Here is a 12,998-nt window from a genome sequence, read left to right on the forward strand (position 1 = left end):
TTTATATAAAAGTAAGAGATACAACTGTTTGGGGGAATCCTCTGGATTCTAATAAGGTTGTGAATAATTCTTATCTTCCTTTCCCTTCACCCACAACAAAAAATAACCTTTATCATCTCATATTTTCAAGTTTCATCCAATTCATTATTTTTCATCCTTATACATAGTTGTATACAATATACTGATGTATATATATTCATATGGCAGTACAAAATTGTACAGGTAAAAGTGACCTGCAAGGATCAAAAATGGACTTGTATTCTTTATGGTTTATGACATTTAAAGGAGACCTTGCTGTTAGTGACTTGTGGGTTTGGCGGGGAGGTGGGAGGTTTCTGTGGAGGGGGGGGGGAAGGGTGAACTGAGGAGGCTTTCTGGGTTTTATATTAGAAATTCAGGTCTTCTCTAACATAGGAGACTTTATGGCAATTAGAAAGCTAGAGAAATTGTGACATCATAAGAAACAAGAGACCAAGAAGTGAGCATATAAAACAGGAAAGGATAGTCAGACTGTTTAATATGCCAGATTTTTTTGTTCATTTTTGTTAACTATTAACTTCACTGCCTAACAAATTCTTGGAACAAAAGGCAGTCATCACCTCTACCTCTTCAATTAAGGTGTGAGAGCTCACAATAAACATCTTTGGGAATTCTTAAAAAGCTCACCAGTAAAACCAGGCAAGACCATTCTTGAAATTCCTAATATTCCTCATGTAAATAAGGGGAACACCTCCTTTCACCCAAATACCTCTTTCAGGCTCTTCTTCACTACACATCATGACTGAAGGGGGGGGGGGGGAAGCATAAGGGATTTTCTATACAGGGCCACTCAGGAAAATGAATCCAAATGATATTAAAGGTGTGAATTTAAATTTAAAGTATCCAAATGATATTAAAGGTGTGAATTTAAATTTAAAGTAGATGAACTGCTTTAAACATCTGTGTAGATACTCTTATTCAGAATTAAAGTGGCCTAGCTTTAGCTTAATTCAATTGAATTAATTCTGAATAAGAGTATGGTGTGTGGTCTAACTACCACTTTGAAAGTTAATTCAGATTAATTTTACTGAGGCTATGCCTGAATTGCCCTGCAGTTCGGACCACTGCAGGTGTGAATAACAAAACGCATCAACGTGTTTAATGTTTTAATGTGAACTAGGAACCTTTTAGTTTGTGCATGCAGTGTCCAGACAGGGGAGTTACAGTGCAGTACTTTGGTGCACACTGCTGTTCACACCCCCATAGTCCAAACTGCAGGGCAGCATAGACAAGCCCTGCGTGTAGGACAAGCCCACGTATACAAGTCCATAAGTGTTAAATCAGTATTGAAGAATGTTAGACATTAGTTTCTAGCTTCTTAGGTCCTGTATACAGTGGGCTTGGAACCAAAATTGGAAATAATGCTTGAACAAAGTCCAGCACAACTGACTTCTAACATATTTTAGTTGGCTAATATATATATATATATATATATATGGAGATATACCTATCTCATAGAACTGGAAGGGACCCTGAAAGGTCATTGAGTCCAGCCCCCTGCCTTCACTAGCAGGACCAAGAACTGATTTTACCCCAGATCCCTAAGTGGCCCCCTCAAGGATTGAACTCACAACCCTGGGTTTAGCAGGCCAATGCTCAAACCACTGAGCTATCCCTCCCTCTTGTGGACAAGTTAAGAAGGATGATTTTTTAAAAAGTGCATTCTAGCCTAGGTACAGTTTGTTTTAAACATTTAACACAATTTGTCCCAATTTCGAGTTATTGACAAAAAAACGTTAAGAAGCCATTTTAACTTTACTATGTTTTAATACTTTCTTCAACCTCTGTTCCTGGCCATAAGGCTCTCTCGTGGTGTAAGTGTCACAAATGTAGACCCTTTTTAACAAGATAGTTACCCACCAACAGCAAGCTCAGAAATCCCAATTATTTATAAAAAACCAACACCCTTACATTCAAATACTTATAATTGATAACAGGTAGGCAGAGTAGCTGGTGGCATCAGAGACAACAATGGTAGAACACTCCAAAAAAACATGTTTTTAAAAGTCAGAGATTGTGGGAAAACAGATTGAAAAATGCATTCATCAATTCTGCAGAGCTTTGATTGAGACCTCATGCGCATTTTGAATATCAAATTAAGATGTCACTAATTCAGATGGAGTGTCCTGGTCAGACACTGTAGTTTTTAATTTGTACTCTGAATCTGAAAATAGCAAAATACCATTTCAGTTGTTCCACTTTGTGTTAAGGAAACGTGACACTGGGTGCAGAATCGTCAAAATCTTTTCCTACAACCTCCCAACTATTATTATTTCATTTTTAGTGTGGGAATTTCACAGAATGATCAAATCATCATGCGGAATAGTGCTTTCCTGATTGAAAGTAGCCACAGAAGCATGAGGCCAACTGGTTTTACACTATCTACACACCTTTTCTGCATACAAAAGTTGTACTACTTCAGCGGTTCTCAAACTTCACTGCACCGCGAACCCCTTCTGACAACAAAAATTACTACACGACCCCAAGAAGGGGGACCAACGCCTGAGCCTAAGCCCAAGCCCTGCTGCCCCAGCAGGGGTGGATGGGAGACTGAAACCAAAGTCTGAGGGCTTCATCCCCGAATGGGGGGACTGTAACCTGAGCCCTGCCACTCAGGGCTGAAGCCGAAGTCTGAGCCCCACTTTCAGGCTTCGGCTTCAGTCCTGGGCAGTGGGGCTCAGGCTTTAGCTTCAGCCCTCGGCCTGAGCAAGTCTAAGGTCAGCCCTGGTGACCCCATTAAAACGGGGTCCCGACCCACTTTGGGGTCCCAAGCACAGTTTGAGAACCGCTGTACTAATTTAACTATACTGGTATAGTTAAAACAGTGCAACTGACTACAGCACAGATGCTGTTATACCAGTATAAAAGTGATTATACTGCTATAGCTATCTATACAGCAAGGTGAATAATCTATATCAGTCTAACTGTGTCCTTACTAGGGGTTGTACAGTATAATTATTTTGGTAAAAAAATAATCACACCTCTAATTGAAATAGTTATGCCAGTATAAAATCTGTGTGTAGTTGAGGCCAGTTTCAAATTGCCCCTACCACTGGAAAAGTCTGCATATGCAGGAGCATACTTTGTCACAACTCCATCTCTAATGTTGCTGTCACCTGAAACAAAAAGGAGAAGAAAGAAATATATGGAGAGAGAGGCTGCAAGAGCACTCCATTTGGAATATCTTTTTCACTTCTAAAAGTAGGAAACCATCTATGACAGACCTCTATTTCCTGATCTCAAGCCACTTTACAGTTTGAAACCCTACTTCATGCACTGGTCCAGGACACATTTATATCGGTTATTAATCTTTGAAGTTGAACATTATGGTATGTTTTTTTGAAAACCTAAGTGCAGTAAATCAACTGAATTTCCCTATCAAGCAGAAATACCGCCCCATAACTCCAACAGTTTGGTTAGCAGAATACCCCTAAACTCAAGTAACTTTTTGACACTTATTTTAAACAATGGAATCATGTTTGCCACTTCCAAACTTACTGATCTTTTAAGAATGTCCACTAAAAATGTCAAGGTTCAAATAACTTCCTGGCTCACTTCCTTTAAAAATCATGGGCCCTGTCTTGATGGGCAAACAGGGTGTTTTTCAATCATGTTTAAACTAAACCAGTTTTAAAAAGTATAATTGCTTTGTTTTGATTAGAGTTTTAAAAGGTGTTAACTAGACTGTTAGGTAATTCAATCTAATGTCACACCTTTAAATCTAGTCTAGACAAGGTCTGTAAATACATTAACTTTTTAATAGCTATTTCTGTTATCTATATATTACCTACTGTAACTTCCTGTCTGCTGTTTCCAGAAAACTGACTTACGGCCTCAGGCAGTCCTAATCCTTTTCCTCACAGAAGCAATGTAACTCTTTCACAACTATGCTTTTTTAATTATTCTGATAGAAGCTCTCATTTTCAAAATGTATAAATAAAGTGTGTGCCTATACATACACGCACTACAAGCATGTGCACATTGCTCCAAACAGCCAGAATACCACAGTTTGGGCTGGTCCTTTAAGGGAGATGGGCCCAGCCCCCCAGGTGATGGATTTGGGCTTGAGCCAGTGGTTGGGTCAGGTGACCAGACACCTCATCATAGCCCAAGGACAGTCCTTCCTATAAAAAGGCTCCTGCCCTCTCAGTGGTGAGGAGACCAAGGGCTAGAAAAGACTAAGCAGAGCTGTCATCTAGTGCACTGCGATATAAGGGTAAAGAGGAGAGAGAACTGGAAGGAATCCAGAGCGGAGCCAGGGAAGAAGTTCTCCCTACCAACCAGCAGGAAAGCTGGAGCTACCTGGAGAGAGGGGCAGGAGCAAAACCCTTCAGATGGAATCAAGTGGCAAAACAGATTACTAAACCAAGAGAAGAAGGCTGGGATATGCTAGTTTTAACTGTGTTTCACGTTATTAAACCAGATTATCAAGAAGAGAATACTTCAAAACCACCAGCAGTAGCAGTTTATGGAAGGAGATCACTTCTGCTGCCTTCAGTGTTTGAACAATAGGTGAGGTAAGAATCTATTACACAGGGTAATGAAACAAATTTAGGACAGATTTTAAGAAATATTCAGCACCTGCAGCTATCATATAGTTCTATTGTAGACAAGAATTTACAAATGTGATATTAGACTGAGTAACCTACCTCAATCTAGCTAATGCTTTCTGAACTCAGTTTAAATCTAAGCAACTGAATTTTAGCAAATGGTTGTTAAAGCTTTAACTTGGTCAGCATAGCTCACACTAGGAACAATTGCTTAGCCCTAACCTGACGTAGGTAACTACATAATATTACACCTTTAAAGACTAGTCTTTTAGGCCTAATTTTGGTCTTGTGTACTTGCCTGCCTTCCTCTACTTGCATATTCCACCAAGTCCAAATACGTTATAGATCACCAGCTTGATCACTTGACAACTTCACACCTACCACAGAAAAGCAATAAATATTGGAGCCTACCTATGAAATAAAGGCAATCCTAAATTTATTTAGAAATTCCTATCATTCTTTTTTAAATTAATTTTATACCCCAGTTTTTGGGATGAGAAGGTTAGCAGCAGCATGCATCCTGGGGCATCAAATTCTGCAAAGTGAAACTCACTGTTGACCTGAAAACTGCTTTTTTTTTTTTTAATGAAATGAGATGAAGGCTCCTTTAATCATGGGAGAGGCATCTCACTAAATAATTTTATACCTGATTAAACTACATGAAGGCAAAATAAGTATTGCAAATTCAAAACTGAAAACAAAACAAAACCCACTTAAGCTTGTAACAATACTTCGACAAAGAGTCCTGTGGCACCTTATAGACTAACAGAAGTATTGGAGCATAAGCTTTCGTGGGTGAATACCCACTTCGTCAGACCAATATTTCCTCACCTATGTTCCACATGATTATGGAGATACCTGGTAACAACTCCATAGTTAGTACGCACAGTAAAATGGGCTTAAAAGGAGGCATAAATTCCTGTTTACCTAAAAGCAGGCAGAAGAGCAGTGTGAAATTTCACAAAGAGTTAGTTTTTATGCTTTCTTTGTATCTTTTGCTTGATTTTAATAGGAAGTCTGAATGTGAGCTCTGGAAGAAATTTTCTATGGCAGACCTACTTTTTCATAGTTGACCAACACTGTCTGTCTACACAAAACTTAGGCCAGGTCTACACTCAAACGTTAGGTCAACCTATGTAGGTGTCTCAGGAGTGTAAAAAAGTCACACCCTGAGTGACATAGTTAAATTGACCTAACCCCAGGTATAGACTGCCCTAGGTTAATGGACAATTTCTTCCATTGACGTAGCTACTGCCTCTCAGGGAGGTGGATTAGCTAAGTCAATTGGAGATCCTCTCCCATTGCTCTCATAAGGGTACGTCTTCACTACCCGCCGTATCGGCAGGTAGCAATCGATTTATCCAGGATCAATATATTGCGTCTCGTTAAGACGCGATATATCGATCCCCGAACACGCTCACCGTCGACTCCGGAACTCCACCAGAGTGAGCTGCGGTAGCGCAGTCGACGGGTGAGCCGCGGCCGTCGATCCCGCGCCGTCTGGACCCCAGGTAATTCGATCCAAGATACTTCAACTTCAGCTACGCTATTCGCGTAGCTGAAGTTGCGTATCTTGGATCGATCCCCCCCCAGTGTAGACCAGCCCTTAGTGTCTACGCTTAAATGCTACAGCTGGGCTACTGTAGCATTTCAAGTGTAGACAAGCCCTTAGACAGTGGATCCCGCTTAGATCTGCTGCAACACGTAGGGGGGGTTTTAAGCATTGTATTTAATGTGAGTTTTAGCAAGCCTGATTGATGGGGGCTAGGTTCTTATAAAACCAGCTCTGTCAGGAGCTACACTCATTAAATTTTCCCCTACAATAAAAGGAATCACATGCAGCTGCTGGTAGTGAGAATATTCTTCAGAACCAGCTATACTTCTGCATCACAGAGGTTTGTCCATAGATCTTACTGCTTTATAAACTACGATAAATCATTTTACAGATCAGGGCACAGAGGTAGTGACTTGTTCAGGGTCACACAGCTGGTCATTCGCAGAGCTGGGAATACACCGATCTCCTGACACTCAATGGAGTTTCCACTGGGCCATCCTATCTCCCCAAATCTCCTTCTCTAGACAACCAGGTAAAACCAAAGCCACTTACAATATTGTACACATGACTAAGGGCTTGTCTACACAGGGACACTCAATAAAGCTAATCAGAATTAACTGAAAGTTTGAATTTAAAGTGGGTTAGTTAAACCACAAGCTCCTGTGAAGGTGCAGTTTTTCAGAATTAAAGAGGCCTGTCTTCAGTTTATTTTAATTAATTTCCTAAATCAAATTAAGGTCACTTTAATTCTGAATAAGAGCATTCACATAGGGGTTTATGTGGTTTAACTAATTCACTTTAAATTCATACCTTCAATTAATCTGGATATAGCTTTTCTGAATGTCCCTGTGTAGGCAAACCCTAAGAAAGCCTAGGTTGAACTAATCCCTGAAACTGACTTTATGGAAATCACTTAAGATAAAATGAAATATGACAACAACTGAACATCCACCAATGCCATTTTTTTAAGTGATCACAGTAGAGGATCCATGAAGTGTATGGATCTTCTCTTAATTTTTCAACTACTATTGAAAAATTAAGACCTTCTACCTGGAAATGTAAAACTGATACTAATAAATCCACTTTGTATTTTAAAGTAGTGGCAATATATACAGTTTAACACAACCATACATCAACTGATTTGCTTACAAATAGCTTGATCTATGAAAAGCAAAACTAAAAATACAATACAAATAAATACAACATTACTCGGCAACAGGCATTACATTTTAGCATATAATAACCTACAATATTAAGAATGCTTTACAGGGCTTGACATTTTGAATGCCAAAGGCAATGTGAACCAGAATTCTACTTTACTGACCAAGCTTCTAGGGAGAATTTACCATTCCGCTGCCGAATCAGAGAAGGATTCTCCCAACTAAAAATTCCATCCTTAATTATAACTAAGGGCTGGTCTACACTGGGGGGAGAGGGGGTGAGAGAATCGATCTAAGATACGCAACTTCAGCTATGAGAATAGCATAGCTGAAGTCGACGTATCTTAGATCGATTTACCTCAGGTCCTCATGGCGCGGGATCGACGGGCGCGGCTCCCCCGTCGACTCCGCTTCCGCCTCTCGCTCTGGTGGAGTTCCGGAGTTGACGGGGAGCGCATGCAGGGATCGATTTATCGCGTCTAGACAAGACGTGATAAATCGATCCCCGATAGATTGATTACTACCCGCCGATCCAACGGGTAGTGAAGACGTACCCTTACTAAGAATTTGATTGGGAGAGTGTGAAATAGTAAAGAAAAGCTCCTTCTAATGACTGGTAATACAAAGTGCTACAACATGAAGGAACAGAATTTAATTCAGGCTTAGTCCTTCTCTTCCTGGGACAGTAAAAGCTGGGAGCATCAGTGTCTGATCCGTTCATGCATCACAACAGGTCTTTGTCAACAGGAATGTTCCTAAGACAAAGTAAGGAATGGGAGTAGAATCAAGAGGGAAGAAAACTTGGCAGCCTGTCATAAAGCCTGAATTAAAGTCCTGTTCTGACATCAGTGCAGTCCATAAACTGTGTGAGATACTCACTGGCTGGTCAGGGGAGGCCAGGCTGAAACAGTAAGCACACTAGTTGGCAGCAAGGTGGATAGGGACCAGGAGTTCCAAGGATGAACAGACTGGAAGTTAGGGAAATAGCCAAAAAAATTCATAAGTACGTTACTTCAGTTCTGAAAGTTCCAGGTTGTCTTCCAATAACAAACAGTAGTCTCTTAAATCTGTGTTTGAAAGAACTGTTCAATAGTCTAAAAATGGTAAAAAAAAAAAAAAAAGCACTGCCCTGCAAAGGATATAGCTTCTGGACAGAATTTGGTCCTTCACTCAACATGGAGTCAAGAGCTAAAAGTTCTTTAGATTCAGAACACCTGTCCCTCTATGGGGAAGAAATCATTATCTTATACTTAAGAAACCTCTCCAGGCGACTCCTCGGAGTAGCTTTCGTTTGGCTCCAGAGGATGTCCTGTCCAGTGGTCTTCAGCTAGATGAAGGGTAACTGCTACATGGGGCTCTCAAGGATGGTAAAACAGAAGAGACCAGAAAACTGTTTTAAACAGTCTATGTATACGGGCACAGCAGACAATTTGTCCGTGAATGTCATAAACAATCCAAAGAAACCATTACCATCTGCTCATAAATACATCGTTAATAAATATATACTCAATTACTCTAAAAACTAAAATTTTAAATGAAGCTAACATACATTTCAACTCTTCAACCTATTTATTTTGGGATTCTCTTCTCCCCCTCTTAAAAAATTCTGATTAAAAATAGTTACTATTCAAAATCAACACTGAAATTTTGAGTCAAACAAACAGGAGCCAACGGTTACATTTTTGCTGTCACCCCATGTGTAAACTGTGCCTGTTACAGCCCTATTGCAGAGTCTCCTAACAGTGATTTCTTTTATATATAAATAAATCATGCTTCATTACCTACCAGTTACAATAGGACAGGCCTCAGTCTCAATTTCAGTCTTAATTTTGTATTTCCTTGCTTTTATTAGTGACACAACCTTAATTCCACTAACTTGTGTCAAGAAAAGAACTAAGCACTTATATGAATCATGAAAAAGACTGCACTTGACAAACACAGTAAAATTAAGGGTGCTAAATAGCTGAAGAGTATAATGTAATTAAAAAGGAAACAAAGAATACCAGTCAGCTTGGCTATTCCGAAAATAAGCTTTGTCATTATGTCATTCTTGTGGTGAACAAAGTAAGACTTTTTTCACAGTAACTTGTTAGTGCCATCTTTTCCTCCAGCTTGAAATTTACACCCTATTGAAGTAAAGTTACCTTTAGGTTACTGAAATGCATGGACATTTACAAAATAATATCCTCAACTTCTATAATACCCTTAAACAAGAGATCTCCAATAACTTTACAAACATTAGGAGTACTTGTGGCAAATTTGAGCATAAGCTTTCATGGGCTACAGCCCACTTCATCAGATGCATCAATAAATGTGTTAGTCTCTAAGGTGCCACAAGTACTCCTGTTCTTTTTGCGGATACAGACTAACAGGGCTGCGACTCTGAAACCTTTACAAACAGTAAAACTCTGAAAACCTGTGTGGGGCAGGAAAAGGAGATCTAAAGACAAATCCCTGAAATGCAGTAATATTTGAGGCAGTACATGCTAATGATTAGGAACTTTATTCTGTACCCCTGAAGTCAGTGGGAAGACAATCAAGTCTTGACCAGAATGCCACACAATACTTTAGGGAAGAAAGTGAAGAATGCTTTATGCAGTGTAAATATCCTGGCAGGAATAACAGAATTTAGAGAGGCAAAATGTAATTATTACCTGAATTTGAATTTGTCCAGAATCCTGGGGCACACAACCCTAATTCTTATGAAAAGTGCCATGATATCTTTAAAGTCTACAAATGGGCAAGACATATGTGCAAAACCAAAACTAAGTAAAATAAAATAGCTTCACCAAAATCATCATAACACTTCCTGGGACAAATAACATCTGAGAAAATATTATAATATATCCATTAGACAGAAGTAAAAGTAGTGGTGTTCTCTAGTGCTTACAGCATGTAAGAATTAAGGTTCCAGGGTTTTATTTTTGCCACTGTCAAACATTCAATGTGTAACTTTGAGTAAGTCATAACCTCTCTATGCTCAGTTCAGCCATGTGTAAAACATGTACAATATTACTACCTTACCTCAGTGTGTCATGACACTTTAATAATAATAATACATAACATTTATATAGGTCTTTTCATCTTCACAGCCTTTCACAAACATTAACTAATTAATCCTCACAACACCCCTGTGAGGTATTATTATTCCCATTTTATTGATGGGAAAACCAGAAAAGAGGTTAAGTGACTTGCCTGAGGCAACAGAGCAATAATTAATTAATAAATATAAAGTGCTTTGAGATCCTCTCACAGACCACAGCACTATAAGAGTGAAAAGTACTCTGTCATCATCAAAAAAGGAAAGAGCCAGGCATATTCGGCATAGTGATCCTCAGTATTAATTTAAAAATGAACCATAAATATATGTGAAGTTGTGAAACCAAATATTCTAATAAAACAGAGTGAGACAGGCACTGAACTACATCCCCCAAAATCATCATTATGAAAGGGAACAAACACATCCAGCACTGCACTCTTTGGTATTATGATCATAGAATCATAGAATATCAGGGCTGGAAGGGACCTCAGGAGGTCATCTAGTCCAACCCCCTGCTCAAAGCAGGACCAATTCCCAACTAAATCATCCCAGCCAGGGCTTTGTCAAGCCGGGCCTTAAAAACCTCCAAGGAAGGAGACTTCACCACCTCCCTAGGTAACGCATTCCAGTGCTTCACCACCCTCCTAGTGAAATAGTGTTTCCTAATATCCAACCTAGACCTCCCCCATGATAAAAGGAGTGATAGCCAGTTCTGACATAGAGCCCACCAAAATTGTTGCAAAAATGACTATTGCACCCATTCTGTGATGCAGTCCCAAGTATTAGTGGAAAATGAGCAACAGGCAAACCCACTGTTGCGCTCCCCAATATTATAGAAGTGAGCAACTGACACATTCAGTGCAGCAGTACACTCCAATATTATGATACAACTCCACGATGGGGGCATCTTATGCAGTGGTCCCCAATATTATCATAGTGAGCGAGACACATCCAGTGTGGCAGTCCCCCAATTAATTACTGTAAAAGGCTACAAGGCTGTCCATCACTCCAATAATATTACTATAGTCACAATGACAGGAATATCCAGTGATGCTCTCCCCAATATTATTCCTGTAACAGTCAGCAACAAGCACATCCAAGGTTATGTTCCCCATTATTATTACCACCAATAGACAGAGCAACAAGCATATCTGGCACTGTTCACCCCATTCCTACTCTTGTTAGAGTCAAGGGTAGGCACATCTGGCCCTGCGCTCCCCAATGTCACTGCACTAAGAGTCAGTGACTGGCATGCACGGGCACAGTGTTCCCCAACATCCTTATTCAGTCCAGGGCAGGCTCATCCCAGGCGATTACTTTAAGAGTTAGCCCACAGCCATGTCCAGTGCTTCACTCCCCAATGTAATTGCAACAAGAGTCAGCAACAGGCACGTCCTGGGTTGCACTCCCCACACTTCCCCGTGTGTGTGCGCGTGTGTGTGTGTGTAACACGGACTCGGATGCAGCCAGGAGAGCAACGCCCCCTAAACAAACCCAACTTGGGATGCACACAAGCCAGCAGCAGCAGCAGCAGGGGGGTGCCCCCCACAGGACACCCAGGCAGCCTACCAAAGCAGAGCATTCCCCATACACCCCACCCCCCAGAATAACCAGGGGGCAGCCAGGAGATGGGGGAGCCGCTGGGATTCTAGGCGGAGTCGCCTCACCATAGGCCTAGGCCTAAAGGGGGAGGCTGGGGGTGTCCGGGGGGAGGTGACAGTCCCCCAGCCGCCTCCCCCAGCACAGGGGGGCTCGGGGGGGAGGCTGGGGCCCCTCTCCGGAGGGGGGTTCGCTGAGTGGCCTCTGAGGCGGGGAGGGAGGGCGAACAGGGAAGCGGTGTCTCCTCACACCCGGGACCGAGGAGCCCCCGACGGGGAAGGGTTTACACGGGGGGAGCCCGCTAGGGAGGGAGGACAAGGCCCGGAGCGGGGCTCCTCCGGGGCCACTTTGGGAGGGAGCCCCCTTGGCTCCCCCCGATCCCGGGCGGGACCCCGCGCTGGCGGGGAGGGGGTGTCAGCTACCTGTGGGTGCGGGGTGCCGAGGAGGCGGGCCCCGGTATCCGGGGCCCCGGCGGCCAGGCCGGGCGGACGCCGCTGTGTTTACACCGCCGCCGGGGCTCCGCAGCCGCTCAGCAGCCAGTCGCCATTTCCCGCCTACCGACCTGCTACACCGCACGGAGGGACCCGGATGGGAGAGGGGCCGCCGCGCAGGCGCAGCCCTGCCGGGGGAGGGGGTCGGAACGGTGCCGGGGAGGAGCGGGGCCTCGCGCGGGGCACAACGCCGAGGGGAGCGGGCTGGGGGCACCTCGCAGCGCGGGCGGCTGAGGGAGAGCGGCCAACACCGGGAGGGGCTGTCAGTGGGAGGTCACGCTGGGAAGGGGATTGTGGGGCGCCTCACGAGTGGGGCGCTTCACACTGGGGGGGGTGCTGAGTGGGGGCGTTGCCTCACAGTGGGAGGGGGCGCTGAGTGGGGGGTTGCCTCAGACTGACAGGGGGCTGGGGGGGGGGGGGGGGCCCCACGGGGGAGGAGGGTTGTGAGTGGCGGGGGGCACCTCACCCTGGAGGGGGTGGCCATAGTGTGTGAGGGGCCCATACTCTGGCACTGTGAGGAGGCAGTGGGTTCAGATACCCTTGTGATGGGTATGGGATAAATAC

At 42.9% G+C, this 12,998-nt stretch overlaps 1 protein-coding gene across 1 annotated transcript in view; it reads right to left on the bottom strand.

Moving 5' to 3' along the window:
- Positions 1–12,513, bottom strand: part of CTDSPL2 (CTD small phosphatase like 2) — a 67,450-nt gene extending 54,937 nt beyond the window's left edge. The window contains exon 1 of the mRNA XM_024199570.2: positions 12,366–12,513. The gene's annotated coding sequence lies outside the window, so the exon portion shown is untranslated. The remainder of the gene's footprint in view (positions 1–12,365) is intronic.
- Between the last annotated feature and the right edge of the window lie 485 nt (positions 12,514–12,998).

This window comes from Terrapene carolina, unplaced genomic scaffold (genome assembly GCF_002925995.2).
Source record: "Terrapene carolina triunguis isolate 2854851 unplaced genomic scaffold, T_m_triunguis-2.0 Scaffold67, whole genome shotgun sequence".
Classification (NCBI taxonomy): domain Eukaryota; kingdom Metazoa; phylum Chordata; order Testudines; family Emydidae; genus Terrapene; species Terrapene triunguis.